The 20,198-nt window shown below is 40.6% G+C and overlaps 1 protein-coding gene across 1 annotated transcript in view; it reads right to left on the reverse strand.

The window, feature by feature from the left end:
* Positions 1-20,198, reverse strand: part of LOC145505193 (uncharacterized) — a 133,980-nt gene that overhangs the window by 58,005 nt on the left and 55,777 nt on the right. The window lies entirely within an intron of this gene.

The raw sequence follows: 20,198 nt of genomic DNA on the forward strand, positions 1-20,198 counted from the left end.
TCAGCCATAAAATTAAAAGATCCTTGCTCCTTGGAAGAAAAGCTATGGAAAATCTAGACAGTGTATTAAAAATCAGAGACATTATTTCGCTGACAAAGGTCTGTCTACTCAAAGCTATGGTTTTTCCAGTAGTCATCTTTTGATGTGAGAGTTGGACCATAAATAAGGCCGAGCTTTGGAGAATTGACGCTTTTGAACTGTGGTGTTGGAGAGGACCCTTGAGAGTCCCTTGGGGATTCCAAGGAGTCCCAAGGGGATCAAATCAGTTAATCTTGATAGAAATCAATCCAGAATATTCATCGATGCTGAAGCTGAAGTTCCAATGCTTTGGCCACCTGCTGAGAAGTGTTAACTCATTAGAAAAGACTCTGATGCTGGGAAAGACTGACAGCCAGAGGTGAAAGGGAGGACAGAGGATGAGATAGTTGTCTGGCATCACTGACTCAACAGACTTGAGTTTGAGCAAGCTCTGGGAGATGGTGAAGGCCAGGGAAGCCTGAAATGCTGCAGTCCATGGGGTCACAAAGCGTCAGACATGACTGAAAGACTGAACAACAACAACAACAAAAGTTACAGTGTGAACTTGATGAGGACAGTCATCCTGTTTAGTTCACCTTCATGACCAGGGTCCAGTGCTCTGCTTTGTACATAGGTGGTTCTGAGGGAAATAAAAAAGACTATTAATAAGTGAATTCAGCAGGTATTTATTGAATTCACATCACACTATTTCCCAAGAATCCTAGAGTGAACAACTGGATAAAATCATATGATATGATCTTCTCTCTTAAAGCTTCTCTCTCACGGTGACTCGAAAAGTAGCACCCTTCACAAATGAAATGTCCACGGAATAAAAATTGAGAATGTGCTGATGACGTTATCAGAGCCATCTAGAGGTTGGTATAGTAAAAGCTCTGAAAATTTAACTTGCAACATTTTTATTTTTTTTTCCTTCTATCCCAGCACAAATATCCTCACATAATTCCCAGTTATTCTTGCTTGTTTTCTATGTTTATTTTGCTGGGAGATGAGTTGGCAGTACCACACGTCAGCCTGGCCCTTAGCAGAAACTTTTCATCAGACAGACTTTTGGCCTAAGACGTTTTCCTCCCTCATTGCTTCCATGAATCATTCACTCTGTGCCTACAGTGCTCTTGTCTCTACAAATAATTCATTCTTTGAGGTAGTAATGGATGTTGTCTGCGTGGGGTGATGAGCAAGGGGGTGGAATGACTGATGGAAGGTGTGTAGTTTGATGTGTAAAGTATGATTCTGATGGGCAGTATGCGAGCAGGACTCTGAAATAAATAGACTGAGAAAGTTGTGCCAAACTCTGGATGGAAAATGTTACGAGCACAAAAAACAAAGAGTGTAACAGGGTACTGAAGTGAGAATGTGGACCTCTTTGAGGAACAACCAAGAGGGCCAGTGTGGGATGAGCCAGTAGGCTGTTGAAATAAAATGCAGCCCATTTCTCTGTTGCCTCAGTTCTTGTTGAGCTATGCTGAGACCCTCCCCAAACCTTCTTTTCCTGATGGTTGTAGTGCATTTAAACATTGAAGTATAAATGACATACACACTTCCTTTTCTTAAAAAAGCTTTAGATGCTGTCATCAGGCCATAGTAGGATTTAATCCATGTTTCAAGCTGTGACTCTTTGTGATTTTGTAAGAAACTACTTTGTATCCTTATCTTGGATACAAAGGCAATCCTGAAACTCTAAAGGCAAGTAGATTCCTTCAAACCACTCAGATATGTTTCTCTCCTAGTTGCCCGACTTGTCTGCGGACTTTTTCAAGAACTTACAAATTTAAATTCAAAACAGAATAAAACGCACCTCGAGTCTCTACATTAAAACAAAGTAGAAATCTTGAGCCCTCTCCCTTCACAGTCCAGCCAATCAACACATCCTTCATATTTAACTTTCTAAGTGTCTCCATTATGTAGTCTCTTGGCAAATGAGCCAGACATTTTGGTAGGTCCTGGGAGAATTAAGGGGCTTCCTTGGTAGCTCAGATGGTAAAGAATCTACTTGAAATGAGGGAAACCTGGGTTCGATTCCTGGGTCCAGAAGATCCCCGGGAGAAGGGAGAATTAAGACAAGAGGCTCAGTCATCATAATGAGATGCCTATGTTATTGCAAGTATCTATATACATATTTCCTCCAATATCATACCATTCTCTACTGTTTTTTTCCTGAAAATACTGATTGGATCACATCGTGATCCTGTGATCCTGTGTAGAACCTTCTTTTGCTTTACTTGGTTTGGAAGATAATGTCCAAATTCGTCAGCACAGACTGAAAAGTCTTTAACTCTGGTCTTGACCTTGCCTTCAAACTAAGTTTCTAGCTCATCTTCCCCAGCCATGTTTATGTTCTAGCCCAATGGTTCTCAAATCTGGCTACTATTAGAATCAACATGGGAGCAAGAATGCTCATGCCCAGGTACCATCCCAGAAAAATTATACCGGATTCACTCTGAGTGAAGGAGGGATGGCAATATTTATTAAAAGTTCTCTGTATGGATCTAATGTGCATTTGGCTGAAGGTGGTTGAAATGTATCCTTACTGCATGTTGTTATTTCTTTGGGCACTTTAGCCTAATTTCCAGATGTACTAATTCTTAATCAAATAAAAGGGGAATGTAAAAATAACCACACTGAGCATATTATTTCTCAAACACCCACAGGTCTGTAGGATCACAAGTATTTTAAGTCATCTTAGAACAATCTTATGCACCTTCTCAATCTGACAGTTTCCTATTTCTATTTCAAAAGGTAACTTATGTACAGACATAGAGCACAGACTTGTGGTTGGTGAGGGAAGGGAAGAGAGGGAAGGATTTGGAGTTAGGGATTAGCAAATGCAAACTATTATATACAGGATGGATAAAGAACAAGGTCCTGTATACTATAGGGAACTTTATGTGACATCTTGTGATAAACCGTTATGGAATAGAATATGAAAAACAAAACATGTATGTATAACTAAATCACTTTTCTGCACACCAGACATTAGCACAACAGTGTATATCAACTATGTTTCAATTTTTTAAAAAAGATAGCTTGATATGCCCACAAGGCAGTAGTAATTCCTGATTCTAAACACCATGGCACTTTGAATTTATCTCTCTTAAGACACTCTAGAAAGATTCTGGTGCATCAGCTTACCCCCTACAGAGCTAAATATCATCTCCTTAAGGACAAGGAGCCAGCCATGTTTTCTCTGCTTATCTGCCCTGCTCCTCTTGAGAAGGGTAATCAATGAGGTAGAAGGAAAATCAGGGGACAGTGGAATCCCAAAGCCAATGGAAGATTTTTGAAAAAGAAGAAATAATTACTTTGTTAAATGCTGCTGCTAAAAGGTTGGAGGAGATGAGAATCAATACTTGATAATTAGATTTAGAATGTGGAAATTATTAGTGCCTGAGAGAGATGATAGAGTATATACAGACTTCAGAGATGACCGCTTGGGTGTTAATCCCACCTCCACTTCTTACAGCTACCTTTCAGACTGTTATGAGGATTAGAAAAACAGCTACACAGTCTTATAAAATTCTTGAGATGTAGCAAGTTGTATAACAGCATGAGCTGTTATTAGCAATATTTTTATGTAAGCAGTTTCACTAGAGCAGAGAGGATAGAACAGTACCTGGAGTACATTTGAGAGAGATTTGGAGGAGAGAAAGGAGGATGTGCAATCTTTTGAAAAATATTACCAAGAAGGAAAGATGAGAAATGAGTTAATAGCTGGAGGCAATATTAAATCAAGAAAGAGATTTTAGTTTTAAGAGAAGAGAAAAAAGGCCATGGTTGTTTACTAAGGGGATTGGTTTAGTGCAGGAGAAAGTTAGCGAAATTACTGAAATGACGTTCTTGAGGAGATGAAAAAAAGCATAGGAAACAGTACACACATGGAAAGATTAGACTTGGAAGGGCCAATACTTTATCTTTGGTCATAGAAGGCAAAGAAGAGATCGTGATTCCTGAAACCTCAGAGCAGAAGAATGTAGGTGGATAGATGTGATGGGGGAAAATTGTCGAAGTTCTTTTTCAATTGTTTTGATTTTCATAATGAAATGGAAGGTGGAATCATCAGGTGATGAGAGAGAGGTTAGTGGAGATTTGCAGAGCGAGCTGGAGACATGAAACACTTGCTTGTGAGAGTAACTGGATAGGGGACTGTATTGGAACTGCCAAATGGCATTACAATTATCCATCACACTTGTCATAACAGCCTTGACTCTGAGCTACTGGAGGGGCAAAATTTATGCTTCCTAAGTACCTGGTAGAAAATAAGCATTCAGAAATGTTTTAGTAGGCTCTGAAAATACCTGTAACACAATCAATATTCAAGCCTCCTGGTGTGATAGAGTAATGCACTCCAGAGACGTATGCATTCTAATCCCCAGAATTAGCAATTATGTTACCTTACACAGCAAAAAGGATGTTGCACGTTTGATTAAGTTTTAGGTAGTGAGATTATTCTGAATTATCTAGATGAGTTTTGTACACAAATCTTCCTGGAGTCAAAATGGTGTTATGTCCTGATAAACCCATTGTAAGTTGCAAATACTGTAAGTCAAAAATGCAGGCATTATAATGCGCCTAATCTATTGAACATCTCAGCTTAGCTTCGCCTACCTAAACAGCCAAGAACACTTACATGAATCTACTGTTGGGCAAAATCATCTAACACAAAGCTTATTTATAATAAAGTGTTGTCTATCTCATGGAATTCATTGAATACCACACCAAAAATGAAAAACAGAATGGTGTATGGGTACAGCATGGGCTGTTCATCCTTGTGATCACATGACTGATTGCTGCTGCCCAGCATTGCAAGAAGGTATCTTAATTCTTATCACTAGCCTGAAAAAAGATCAAAATTCAAAAGAGGCTGGCAAAGAATTGATACTTTCAAATTGTACTGCTGGAGAAGACTCTTGAGCATCCTTTGGACTGCGAGGAGATCAAACCAGTCAATCCTAAAGGAAATCAAACCTGAATATTCATTGGAAGGACTGATGCTGAAGCTGAAGCTCCAATACTTTGGCCACTTGATGCAAAGAGCTGACACATTGGAAAAGAGCTTGATACTGGGAAAGACTGAAGGCAGGAGGAGAAGAAGGTGACAGAGGATGAGACGGTTGAATGGCATCACTGATTCAATGGACATGAGTTTGAGCTCCTATCTCCAGGAGATAGTGAAGGACAGAGGAGGCTTGTGTCCGTGTGATCACAAAGAGTTGGACACACTTTAGCTACTGAACAACAATGTGATTTCTACAGAATACATATTGCTTTAACATCATAAAGCTGAAAATTCTAAATGGAGCCATAAGTCAGGGGACATCTGTAATCATAGAGGTTCATCATCAGAGGGAGGCAATAGGTGCTGGGGGGATGGAAGCAGAGGTTGGATGACACATTTGATGATGGAGGGAAAGGCCAACAAATGCAGGCAGCTCCAGCAACTAGGAGGGGACCTCCGGATACTCCCCTGAAGTCTAGCCAAGAGACACACACCTTGATGTTATCCCTTTAAGACTCACTTTGGACCTCTGGCTTCCAGAACTATCAGATAAGTTTATGCTGTTTTAAGCCAAGAAGCTTGTGGTAATTTGTTGCAGCACCAGTAGGAACTAATAGACATGGTGATTAAATTGATTATTCCTTTGACTGTAAACAGAACACCCTCTACCTCTATAAAGGGACTGAAACCACCCCTAGGAGCTATCATTGTCCTGAGGGCTAAATTTCTATCTCACTTCCACCTAAAAACTGAGATAGCTTTCCTCTGCCTTCTATTAGCCCATCATTTGATCTTCAAGTTGGAGAATAAATGAATTTCATGATGATGATATAGAAATGTGACCCAGTTTTATCTTCATGTCCTGAGTGGTTATAATATGATAACAAAAGCCCCAGCATTATGGGCATGTTTCATTTGAGTTGTAAATAGCATTAGACGTATTTTCATTCTTCTATACATGATAGTAATTCCATTTGTGCTTCAAGCTCAGAAACTATCTGGGAAATGCATGCAGGTAGATTCAAATTTGAGAACATATTGGCAGCCAGCTAATAACTTCTTGCACAGTCAGTTGTGAAAGTGACTTACAGTGCCAAATATACTACACACACTAAAATATTTAACCTTCCTGGACATATCATGAATCATGAAGCAATGGGTATTTTATTTCCAATGCCATGAAATGCATCTGCAGCTTGATGGCCCTCAAAAGTACTAATCTGGACTGCCTATCAGAAGAGAATGCCAGAGTTATTTACAAAGAAAAGTCTAACCCAGGAACCCAAGGTGTCACCATTTTAGGCAGCAATAGAGTGAATCTGGCAGCAGGAATAATGAAATGAGATAGGCCACATACCTGAAATCTTATACTTCACATAAAGAAATCTTTGTGAAAACTATTTATAGACATGTATAGGTTTACTGAAATAGAATTCATATAAATTATGTAGATGATTAGCTAAAGAACTGATTCTGAAAGTCCTTGTAATGATTCCAATCATACAAGGCTCCCCAACTTTTTGTACAAGTCAGGTCTTCAAGCAGCCATGCCTCGGGCTGATTATCTCTGGGTTTCTCCTTCCCCTCAATTCCTTTAAAACAGAGCCTGTTCATTCCACAGATTGCATCTCTGTCTGCCATTCCTCTGTGACTTAATGGAATCATGCAGCCCATAAAATACTCTTCACATAATCCTTCATTTTATTCAGAAGATACCAGCATTTTGATCATAATGATTATCATTCAGATTAAACAAAAATATGTTTTCCTTGCATTTGGCCTATGACTTCTGTTTGTAACTTCCTCACAGACTTTTTTTTCAAGTCCTTTAACTTTTTTATTTGTACTATGTTCACAACTGACCTTCATTTCCCCATGATTCGTAATTATCACTGTATTTCATAATCATTGCTTAAGAGGAGAGCAGGGATGTTACAGGAAGAACATGTAGCTTCTGCACACAACCTCAGCTATTACTTAGTTATTTACAGTTCTGAGCTTCAGGTTCTTCCTTCCTGAAAACGGGGAAAGAAGTACAATTCAGGATGTTGAAAGGAAATAATTAAGCTGAAGTATATGCAAGTCTCTAACTCCAAAGTTGGCGCTTTTGGTGTATAACATGTTTTCTTCTCTTTCAGTATTTAAAGATATTAGTAGTCAAACAGGAAAGACAGATCATGAATTCCTTATTGCAAAACTTAGATTTAATTGAAGAAAATAGGAAAAACCACTAGACCATTCAGGTATGATCGAAATCAATCATATTGATTGAAATCAATCATATCGAAATCAATCATATAAATGTAACATTACAATTATACAGTGGACGTGACAAATAGATACAAGGGATTAGATCTGATAGACAGAGTTCCTGAAAAACTATGGATGGAGGTTAGTAATACTGTACAATACCATCCCAAGAAGAAGAAATGCAAAAAGGCAAAATATTTGTCTGAGGAGTCTTACAAATAGCTGAGAAAAGAAGACAAGCGAAACACAAAGGAGAAAATGAAAGATATATCCCTCTGAATGCAGTGTTCCAATGATTAGCAAGGAGAGATAAGAAAGCCTTCCTAAGCGATCAGTGCAAAGAAATAGAGGAAAAAAATAGAATGGGAAAGACTAGAGATCTCTTCAAGAAAATTAGAGATACCAAGGGAACATTTCATGCAAAGATGGGAATAATAAAGGACAGAAACAGTATGGACCTAAGAGAAGCAGAAGATAGTAAGAAGAGGTGGAAGAATACACAGAATAACTATAAAAAAGAGATCTTAATGGTCAAGATAACCATGATGATGTAATCACTTACTAGAGCCAGACATCCTGGAGTGTGAAGTCAAGTGAGCCTTAGGAAGCATCACTATGAACAAAGCTAGTGTAAGTGATAGGATTCCAGCAGAGGTATTTCAAATCCTGAAAAATTATACAATTAAAGTGCTGCACTCAGAAAGAAAAACACCAATACAGTATACTAATGCATATATATGGAATTTGAAGGATGGTAACGATAACCCTATATGCAAGACAGAATAAGAGACACAGATGCATAGAACAGTCTTGTGGACTCTGAGGGAGAAGGTGAGGGTGGGACGTTCTGGGAGAATAGCATTGAAACATGTATATTATCATATGTGAAACAGAACACCATTCCAGGTTCAATGCATGAGACAAACGCTCAGGGCTGGGGAAATGGGATGACCCAGAGGGATGGGATGGGGAGGGAGGTGGGAGGGGGGTTCAGGATGGGGAACACATGTAAACCCATGGCTGATTCATGTCAATGTATGGCAAAAACCACTACAATATTGTAAAGTAATTAGCCCCCAACTAAAATAAATAAATGTATTAAAAAAAATAAATGAAGTGCTGCACTCAATAAACCAGCAAATTGGGAAATCTCAGCAGTGGCCACAGGACTGAAAAAGGTAAGTTTCATTCCAATTCCAAGAAAGGCAATGCCAAAGAATGCTCAGACTATCACACAATTGCACTCATCTCACACACCAACAAAGTAATGCTCAGAACTCACCAAGCAAGGCTTTAACAGTATGTGAACTGGGAAATTCCAGATGTTCAAGCTGGATTTAGAAAAGGCAGAGGAACCAGAGATCAAATTGCCGACATCCAGTGGATCATAGTAAAACCAAGAGAGTTCTAGAAAAACATCTATTTCTACTTTATTGACTACACAAAGCCTTTGAGTGTGTGGATCACAATAAACTGTGGAAAATTCTGAAAGAGATGGGAATACCAGACCACCTTACTTGTCTGCTGAGAAACCTGTATGCAGGTCAAGAAGCAACAGTTAGAACTGAACGTGGAACAACGGACTGGTTCCAAATTGGGAAAGGAGTATGTTAAGGCTGTATATTGTTGCCTTGCTTGTTTAACTTATATGCAGAGTACATCATGAAAAATGCTGGGCTGGATGAAGCACAAGCTGGAATCAAGACCACTGGGAGAAATATCAATAACCTCAGATATGCAGATAACACCACCCTTATGGCAGAAACTGAAGAGGAACTAAAGAGCTTCTTGATGAAAGTGAAAGAGGAGAGTGAAAGAGCTGGCTTAAAGCTTAACATTCAGAAAACTAAGATCATGGCTTCTGGTCCCATCACGTCATGGCAAATAGATGGGGAAACAGTGGAAACAGTGAGAGATTTTATTTTGGGGGGCTCCAAAATCACTGCAGATAGTGACTGCAGCCATGAAATTAAAAGACACTTCCTCTCTGGAGGAAAAGCTATGACAAACCTAGACAGTGTATTAAAAAGCAGAGACATTACTTTGCCAACAAAGATCCATCTAGTCAAAGTTGTGGGTTTAAAAGTAGTCATGTATGGATGTGAAAGTTGGACCATAAAGAAAGCTGAACACTGAAGAATTGATGCTTTCAAATTGTCATGCTGGAGAAGATTCTTAAGAGTCCCTTGGGCTGTAAGGAGATCAAACCAGTTAAACCTATAGGAAATCATTCTGAATATTCATTGGAAAGACTGATGGTGAAGTTGAAGCTCCAATGCTTTGGCCACCTGATGCGGAGAACTGAATCATTGGTAAAGACCCAGACGCTGGAAAAAATTGAAGGCAGAGGTAGTTGCATGGCATCACCAAGTCAATGGACATGAGTTTGAGCCATCTTCGGGAGTTGGTGATGGACAGGGAACCCTGGTGTGCCGCAGTCCTTAGGGTCTCAAAGAGTTGAACATGACTGAGTGACTGAAGAGAAGTGAAACAGAAAAAAAGTGAAAGTGTCAGTCGCTCTGTCATGTCTGACTCCTTGCCACCCATGGACCCTAACCCACCAGGCTCCTTTGTCCATGGAATTTCCCAGGCAAGAATACCGGAGTGGGTTGCCATTCCCTTCTCCAGGTAACCTTCCCAGCCCAAGGATCTAACCCATGATCTCTTGCAATTGCAGGCAGATTCTTCACATCTGAGCCACCCGGGAAGCCCAAACAGATAAAGCCCTTGCCTAAAGAGGGAAGGGTGCTGTGTTTGCCTCTGGCAGCATCCACCCAGGAGCAAGTGCAGCAGCTACAAGCATCGACTCAACCGTCTGGTTCCTTAGCCCTGTGATTCTCAAAGGGACCCTGGAAGTCTTTTACAGCAGACCCATAAGGTCAAAAATGTTTTCAAAATAACCCCGAGACACTATTTATCTTCTCCTCTCTTATTCTCTTGCAAGTATTCAGTGGAGTTTTCCAGAGGCTGTGTGATCTCCTTATCCCAATGGAGTAAGGAAAGAGGCAAACGGGAGAGTTTAAAGTTCCTTTAAGACTTTATTCAAGAAATTTATAAAGATGTAAAGCAAGGCCCCTCTTCTCACTATGATTTTGAAAAATAAGTTGTTGACTATAAAATACAAGTTAAAATGTAACGGATGTGTTATTGTTAATTTTAACTAAATTATTTAATATTCTTAAATGTCTCAGCTTTAATTTCTAATACCGTCATGGAGATAATCTGCAAACACACAAGCTTTGTGGGCTTTGGGGGAGGTGGCCCTCAATAATTACTAATGTAAGAAGGTCCTGAGAAGGTTTTGGAGTGGCCACTTTAGATTTTCTTCTCTTGGTGGATCACTCACTGTCACCCTCATTCCACTTGAGTCACTTTACTAACCCCACTGCTTTCTACTGTAACGAGTCTTGCTAGAGTTCGCAGTGAGTATTAAACATAAGATTGCCCTTTAGGCTTGAATATTGCCCTTTAGGCTCAACCACAACAATTGTATACAAAGTCTTGTCTTACTGGAAAAGTCCCAGGGCTCTGATCTACATCTGTTAATTCCATGGGGGACAATAATTCACAACAGGGACCACAGGGCCCTCTCAGTTTCCCTGGATATGAAGGCACCTTCCCTAATGCCCAGGCTGAATCCTGGACAATTCATCTCCCTACATATCCTTGCATCCTGTCTCAAAATCTGTCCCTTAAACCAAGCAGGAGCTGTAGACACCAAAGACTGATTTTCTGCTCACATGTGGCATCTTCCTTCTTCCCTACCATGTTGACACTGGCTCTGACTGTAACATCTTGCTTGAAAATCATGGCATATGCTAACTACTTCCTACCAGTTAATTTATCCTAGGGGAAGGCTTATTGACTTATGCTGATGGACTAGTAGAAGTAGAGTCTCCCAAAGAACATTGATTGTAAAAATCACTGTGCCCACCCTCTTTAGCTAAGCCAGAAGTGACCTATATTTTTAGAATATCATACTCTGACAAAGGGCTGGGTTTTTGTTATTGCTAACTGTTTGTTTGGAAAAGTGATGTTTCTAGAGCATGTCAAGTCCCATCTTCTAGAGCCATGTTGTCCTGTGTGGCTGTTGAGCACATTGGCTGAGATGTGTTGCAAGTGTAAAACACACACCAGGTTCTGAAGAGAATGGAAGACTCTCTATCACTCTACTTTCAATTGCATTGTTCTGCTCTTCCCGCTTTTGTTCCTCTGTTCCTGTAATCCATTCTCTAGGTACCAACCAGAATGAAAACAATAAATCACTCCTTAAGACTGTCAAGATCATGAAAAACAAAGTGAATAATGCACAAAGGAGTCAGAGGACACCTGTCCATTAGACAGAGGAGACTAAGGAACATGACAGCTAAATGCACTGGAAAATTTGGCAAAATCCAAAGTCTGGAGTCTAGTTAATAATAATGTACCAGTGCTGCTTGGTTTTCATAAGCTGCTGTGGTCACATTAGACATTAACAATGAGAAAAATTGGGTAGAGGCACACAAGGCCTTCCTGTAGTATCTTTACAACTTTTATATAGCTCTAAAATTATTCCAAAATAAAAAGGGAATTAAAATTAAATTAAGGGCGTTAATTAAATTACAATTATATCAGCCCATGTTATCTATTTCCTTTGATCTTTCACTTTTCCTAAAAAGTAAAGGGTTTCACTTTTCATGCAGTAAAATCTAAGGTTCCCTAATCATTCACGAACAGGGCCACTATTTCCATCTCAAATACTTTCAAACCCTTTGGTATTGGTTAGTTTCCTGGGCTCCAATCTTCTCCTTAAATACGTTGAGGTAATTCCTATATAAGATTCTTTGTATTTACTGATCCTTCTTTCTAGAACTCAAGATGTTGCATGGCTGGCTATGCAACTGTTCATATCTCAGTTATTTTTTCAGAAAATTGTGTCATGATCTTCCTGCCTTAAATGACCACTCCATGTGAGGCAGTCAAGATCACCTGACCTTATGATACACATTGTACTTAGTTGCTCAGTTATATTCAACTCTCTGTGACTCCAAGGACTGTAGCCCTTTGGGCTCCTCTGTCCAGGGGATTCTCCAGGCAAGAATACTGGAGTGAGTAGCCATTCTCTTCTCCAGGGATCTTCCTGACCTAGGGATCAAACTCGGGTCTCCTGCATTGGCAGGTGGATTCTTTGCCATTGAGCCACCTGGGAAGCCCAAAGATGCACATTACCTTTGTTTATGTATGTGTGCAAATGTGTGTTATTCTATAGAACTTATCACAATGTGAAACTAAAATTTTCTGCTGACCATCACACTTTAAATTTTTTCTGTTTCTTCCAACTCAAAAGTGAGCAGAACTGTGTTTATTTTATTCACTGTTGTCTATGCAGCACCAAGGAAAGTGCTGGTAGATGATAGGACTGTTCTGGTTACTCAGCGCTTCGTGACATTCCAGGAGTTAGTGACTCAAAGCAAGCCCATGTCTCTGCGGTCAGCAGATCAGACAGAGCCTAGCAGGGGTGAGTGGAGCTTCAGGTGGAACAAAGCAAACGGTTCAACTGAAACACTCAGTATGTGTCCATCAGTCACACTGTGGTCCAGCAATGTCATCTCTTCATCATGGCATGCTCTCCCAGGCCTCCTCACAGGAGAGAGGGTTCCAAGAGAAAGCAAGCAGAGACTGCAGCCCAGTAGACTTCCTTTTCCTTATCTGTTGGCCCAAGTTCTCATGGGCCAGAATCAAGGAGGGTGAAAGGAAAAGACTTTACCTCTTGATGGAACAGTGACAGGAGCACAATGTGGAGTGGCTTGTGGGATGGGCAGCATCTTTGTCCACAGTGGTTCACAGGGCAAATGCACTTACTTCATATCTGATAGTCTCAGAGTAGCATCCAATTATGGTGCCATGACATCTGCCATGTGATACATGCAGCTTCAGCTGAGACGACTGTAACAACTGAGGGTGAAAAACAGGGGCAAGTTGGTACTGAGGGACCCCAGCTAGGCTGCCGATGGGGCTGTGGGTCTTATCTGTTTGGACCTCTTCATGGTTCGCTCAAAGCCACCTTCTTAGTGGAATAGACAGAAGCTTCCTGCCAAAGATGATCTATGCTTGTATTTAACCAAAGCAGCATAGAGCCAACCCAAAGGGGTGGAGAAACAGTTCACAGTCAAGGGATGCTGGGAAAGCAAGTCTCCAGGATTTTCAGTGTCAATGGGCAATTTCTTCCACCAAGTTACATAAATCATGAGATACCCTAAGCACATAGACAAGATTCAAAGTACAAAAAGAAAAGCGAAAGAAAATTGTTCCTGACAGAACAGTTATGATTAGTCCAAATTTTTTGGAAGTAATAGTATAAGTTAACCACAAGTTTATTTTGCAGTTTTAAAATATGCACTGATTGCACTGGCACATTGCAGTATTTGTTTCTAAGGTCAGAAGAAATGCTTTTCACTTTTCTAATTATAAATAAAATATGCCTTTAGAGCTGGTGAGGTAGCAACTAGAAATCCCCTTTTTGTTCTGTGTCTTGGGTTTGAAAATGAAAATTGATGTCATTTTACTGTAAGTACTTTATAATTTAAATTAGCTACTAAGGTGGTAAAAATAAAGAAAAAGTTCTTGGCATTTTAGGTGCAAAATCTGTGTATGTGTATGTCTCTGTTCGCAAGTTTGTTGTTTGAATCAGGCGCTTATCCTGGCTTTAGGCATAGACTGACATCAAAATATAATTTCTAACGAATAGTCAAGCGTCTAGTTGATATCCAATCTAAAATGCATCTTGTTTAATCTCCCATCCAACTTATAAAACACACATGCAATTGAAAAAAATAAAACGTTGAAACAGAAACTAATGCAGTATGGATTCAAGCATAATACAATCACAACTAAACACATTGGAAAAGGATAAATATTCTATTCATGATGTACACATTTTGATTTTAAATTTCTTTGGAACTGTTTTAGGAGAAAAAATCTATTTCTTTCTGGTCATCTCTATTTTATTTCTTTAGGAAACTGTGATTGTTAGGCATGAGTGAAATAGATCTTAAATTAGGAGCAAAAGAGTTACAAAGAAAAAGAAGAAAAGATGAGTAAGAGTTTAAAGAAATGGTAATGAACGATGCACAATTACTACTAAGTTATGAAACTATCTGTCTGGGGAAGTGTTCTGCCTTATTTCTTATTTTGTATAAGTTCCTGCCTTCAGGAACTTCTGAAAGTTTCTCCAGAATCCACTAAGAAAAACTTACGCGCAGAGAATGAAGCAAGGAAAATAACACTTTGTCATCAATGAGGACTTTAGTATACATCCCAGAACAGACGTCTGATGAGTTGATCAGCCCCTAAGTATTTCTTATCTTCTAAGCACAGTGTTCAATGCTAGGACGACAAAAAAGCAATCAACATAGTACCTGGCCTTTTGGAGCTTATAGTTAAGTGGGAAATATACAGATTAGACAAATAATCTCAGATGAGTAATTCAACCAGTGCCAAGTGCTGCAGACAGGCTGTATTAGAGGGTTGTAAATGGTACCTCATTCATCATGGAGTGCTGAGAAGGGGCTTGCAGTTAGGTTGGGATTTGCAGAGTAAATGAGAGGCAGGAAGATGGAGAGATGAGTGAAGTCATGGAGGTGGGGGGAAAAAGCATGACAAATTTGAATTTACAGAAATCCAGTAGACGAAGTGAGGGATTGGGGGAACAGAAGGCAAGTCTTCAGAGGGAGCCAAGAATGAAATCACTCTGACTTTGAAAAGGTCTGTAACTTTTTAACTTTGTCTAAAGGTGATAGGGATCTATTGCTCTAGGTAATTGTGTGCTTAGTGGCTCAGTCATGTCCAACTCCTTGTAACTTCATGGACTGTAGCCCAGTTCTTCTGTCCATGGGATTCTCTAGGCAAGAATACTGGAGTGAGTTGCCATGCCCTCCTCCAGGGGATCTTCCCAATCTAGGGATAGAACTCATGTCTCCTGCATCTCATGCTCTGCAGGCAGATTCTTTACCAGTGTGCCACCTGGGAAGTCCCCATACTACACTTGATCTTAGCCAAAAGGCCAAGAAGCAATTCTAGGGAATTACAGGATATAATTTACATTTTACAAGTGGTTTTCTATCTCTAACAAGGAGAATGAGTTAGTTGAAAAAAGGCATGGAAGAGGGATGAGCATTTAGGTGGCTACTGTGGGGGTCTGAGTGGATGGCTAACCCAGCAAAATTCCTCCCCTGAACCAGATCATCCCAAAAGGAAAGAAGCACAATTTGTCAACCTACCTTACTTCCCTTATTCCCAAACCCAGAGCCAGTTCATGCGGAAGCATTTAGTGGAAAGTTGTAAGAGTGTGCTTGCTGTGTTGTTGAAATTGTCTGCTGCCTTGTGTTCTGTGAAATACGTGTAGCCAGATGCAAGGAGGAGTCTGAGCTGACATCACTGGAAATGCAAGCAGCCCGTCCGTCACCAACTGAAAACCCTTCTCTAACATCTGGCTCTGATATCAGGGTATCCTGGCACAGAGTCTAAATTTACACAATTTAAAAATTACAAATTTACAAAACTTGCACAGTTTGGAGGGCTTTCACAAAAATAATTAGCCTATCTTGTAAAGCTTTTCCCTTTCAACAACCATTTTAAGTCTTCTCACTGAGGAGGACATTACCCAGTCATATTAAATAACCCCCAAATTCTGTGATTCTATTTCTCTTCAGATGAAATGTGTGTGTGTGTGTGTGTCTGTGTGTGTGTGTGAGTGTGCATGTTGGAACTGGAAGGTGGGCAGGGCTGTAGGAAGGGCATACAATAGAGAACTCTTTGGCTTCAGGGACTGAAAATCAACTAAAAATGGCAGAGGTTATCAGTGCACTGGCTGAATTTCATGCTCGTTTCGTATCTGTGCGTCTGCCTCTGTGCTACTCTAGCTTAGCATGAGGTTGAAAAGTGAGGAACGGAGATTAATGAGATTCACCTGCCCAGTCACACTATGAGCTAAACTCACCGATCTTTGCTAGCAAAATACCAGGACTGGAGGGGTTCTGAAACGGCCCTCCACTCAGATGGCATCCTCTGAAAGCTTAAAATCTCCGAGAAGAATTCTGAAACGGAAAGCCTGAGAACCTGAGTGACTGACAGCAGTGCTGAGCACTTTGCCCGGAGCGCCAGGGTCACCAGCTTCCTTCTACATCCTTTAAATAGTCCCCCTGGCTTGATTTACTGAAGTGTGTCTGGACTGCTCTTTTTATTAATCTGAACAAACTGTCGACAAGATAGCTGTGCACTTTCCTGGCAGAGGTCTGACTATCTGGATTCTGACAGCATCAGAATCTAGTTTAGGATGCACACTTGGGGTCTCCATACCAGTGAATCCATAAAAAGTGTGTTTTGATACCTCAATGAGGTATGCACACTTGGGGTCTCCGTACCAGTGAATCCATAAAAAGTGTGTTTTGATACCTCAATGAAGTATCATTTCACACCAGTCAGAATGGCTGCTATCCAAAAGTCTACAAGCAATAAATGCTGGAGAGGGTGTGGAGAAAAGGGAACCCTCTTACACTGTTGGTGGGAATGCAAACTAGTACAGCCACTATGGAGAACAGTGTGGAGATTCCTTAAAAAACTGGGAATAGAACTGCCATATGACCCAGCAATCCCACTGCTGGGCATATACACCGAGGAAACCAGAATTGAAAGAGACACGTGTACCCCAATGTTCATCGCAGCACTGTTTACAATAGCCAGGACATGGAAGCAACCAAGATGTCCATCAGCAGACGAGTGGATAAGGAAGCTGTGGTACATATACACAATGGAATATTACTCAGCCATTAAAAAAAATACATTTGAATCGGTTCTACTGAGATGGATGAAACTGGAGCCCATTATACAGAGTGAAGTAAGCCACAAAGAAAAACAACAATACAGTATACTAATGCATATATATGGAATTTGAAAGATGGTAACGATAACCCTATATGCGAGTCAGAATAAGAGACACAGATGCATGGAACAATTTTATGGACTCTGAGGGAGAAGGTGAGGGTGGGACGTTCTGGGAGAATAGCATTGAAACATGTATATTATCGTATGTGAAACAGAACACCATTCCATGTTCGATGCATGAGACAAGGGCTCAGGGCCGGGGCAATGGGATGACCCAGAGGGATGGGATGGGGAGGGAGGTGGGTGGGGGGTCCAGGAAGGGGAACACATGTAAACCCATGGCTGATTCATGTCAATGTATGGCAAAAACTATTACAATATTGTAAAGTAATTAGCCCCCAACTAAAATAAATAAATTTAATTAAAAAAAAAAAAAGTGTGTTTTGAAACAGACAGAAGAGCCACAGCAGCAGGCCCTGGCTGAGAAAAAAAGACTACAGGCCAGTCATCTCCCCTGGGGCCTTGGGAGAACCCTGCTCCTCTGATGTTGCAAAGGAGGCTGCAGACACCCACCCTGAGCAGAGCCTGGGGCAGGCTCAGGGGTCCTACAGTGTCAGTCAGGGGCCTTTCAGACTTGATGTCTATCCCATGCAGCTGCTCACTACACATCCTTTATTTTTTATTTTTTAAATTAATTTTTATTGGAAAATAGTTGCTTTACAATGTTGTGTTAGTTTCTAGTACAGAAAAATGAATCAGCCATGTATGTATGTGTATATATATGTATATGTGTGTGTATATATATATATATATATATGTGTGTATATATAACAGTTCTGGTCTGTTATTTTGTTAGCAAAGCTCAGTGAGTTCAGCTCATACTGTGACTGGGGAGGTAAATCCTGTTAATCTCTCTTCCTCACTATTCAACCTAATGACATATATATATATATATATATATATATATATATATATATGTATGTATGTATATATTCCTCACTATTCCACCTAATGCCATATATATATGTGTGTATATACACACACACACACACACACACATATATATATATGTATGCACACACACACACACACGCGCGCGCGCGTAGCCCCTCTCTTTTGGATTTCCTTACCATTCAGGTTGCCACAGAGAGTTCCCTGTGCTATTCAGTAGGTTATCATTATTTGCTTATTTTCTACATAGTAGTGTATATATGTCAATCCTGATCTCCCAACTTACCCTATCCCCACTTTCCCCCTCAGTGTCCGTATGTTTGTTCTCCATGTCTGCGTCTCTATTCCTGCCCTGAGAGTAGGTTCATCTCTACTATTTTTTCTAGATTCCACGTATATGCATTAATACACAAAATTTGTTTTTCTCTTTCTTTCTTGTTCACTCTGTATGACAGTCTCCAGGTCCCATCCTTTAAAAGACACTTACTAACCTCCTCTCAGGCACTGCTTTTTGCTAGACTTGCTATTGAAGACACCAAGTAAGTCAGTCATTGCATCTCTGAGACTGGAGATGCAATGACTACATATTTTTTAAGAAAATCATTTAAATATGGAAGGGGAATATTTTTTAAAAAATTCACTAATTTAATGATAAAGGCAATTAACCGCACTTCTCTAGAGGAGAGGTGGCACCTACAGATGCCTAGATACAAACCCCAAGCTTTTGCTCACCTGATTCAGATGCCAGGATGTCAAAGGCACATTGGTTAGCAGTGGAGACAGAACGCTTGATATTTGGCTAAAGACTGGGGGGCGGCCATGTGAGAGTGACTCCCTGGGCTGCAGACACTGGGGGATTGTCTCTCTCTTGTGGGCTTTATATCCATGAACATCAGCAGGCATCTGAGGGGAATCTTGGGGGGAGTCCTGGGAAAGTTTACCTGTATGGCCACCTGGAGGATGCAAATGGTGGGCACTGTGAGAATTCTGCATGAATCCATCTCCTCCCTCCCCTCCATGGAAAGCTTTCATCTATATTTCTCCCTGAAGTCATGATAGAAATCTACAGCTCCTGGGGTATGAGAACAGGGAAACTTGACTGCTGGAGAAGGAGCAGGAAGGCATCTTAGGATCAAAGTTACACCTGCAGAAGAGACCGAAAACCTTGTGACACCTTCATCCCAAAGCCTAGGTTGACAGGGCTGCCTACAATCCACGCCTAATCAGAACATCAGACAAGACCCGGTGTCCACTCCACCACACACTGACAAGCACAAAATAAAAATGGGTACACTGGGCAGAGCTGCCCTAGGCAGATTTTCTTGAAGGACAGCACAGTGGGAGGCCCAGAGACAAGCAGAGAAAAGACGTTCAAGGATAAAAACACACGAGCAATTAGCTCACCACAAACACGGGGTGTCGCTAGAGTAGTCTGATATCTGTGCAGTGAAAGTCACCACAGCACAGGAACAACTATGAGCTCAGAGGAAATCCTGAAGCGATGGACACAAACCCCCATGCTCAAGGCCTGTCAGAAGGAAAGGAAGACTTGCCTTCAAGCAAAAATGATATTTACTTTAGTACCAGCTGTCTTTGGGCTTCCCAGGTGGCTCAGTGGTACAGAATGAGACTGCCAACGCAGGAGACACAGGTTCAATTCCTGGGTGGGATGATTCCTTGGAGGAGGGCATGGCAACCCACTCCAGTATTCTTGCCTGGAGAATCCCATGGACAGAGGAGCCTGGCGGGCTACAGTCCATGGGGTCGCAAAGAGAGACAGGATTCAGCGACTAACTTCTACTTTCAAATCATTTGTTATATGGATTTTCTAGGTGCAAGGCATTTTACTGCTATCCAGAGAAAATTGTTCTAAGAAATCTAAAAATTTTCAATGTGAAATTAGGATGGGTACCCGCTTTAGATTTATAACCATACATGTTAGTCCCATCTTGGTTTATTTATCCATCCTAAGATTGATTTTCTTGGTCCCATGTAACCAGGACACCTCTTTCATGGAGGACCCCATCCCCTTCCTTCTATACAGCAAATAGCTTGTCTCTAACCCTGCATCTCATCCTTCATTGTTCTCTCCTTTTGCTTTTGT

Source organism: Giraffa tippelskirchi, chromosome 5 (genome assembly GCF_054371585.1).
Source record: "Giraffa tippelskirchi isolate mGirTip1 chromosome 5, T2T-mGirTip1v1.2.pri, whole genome shotgun sequence".
Taxonomy (NCBI): domain Eukaryota; kingdom Metazoa; phylum Chordata; class Mammalia; order Artiodactyla; family Giraffidae; genus Giraffa; species Giraffa tippelskirchi.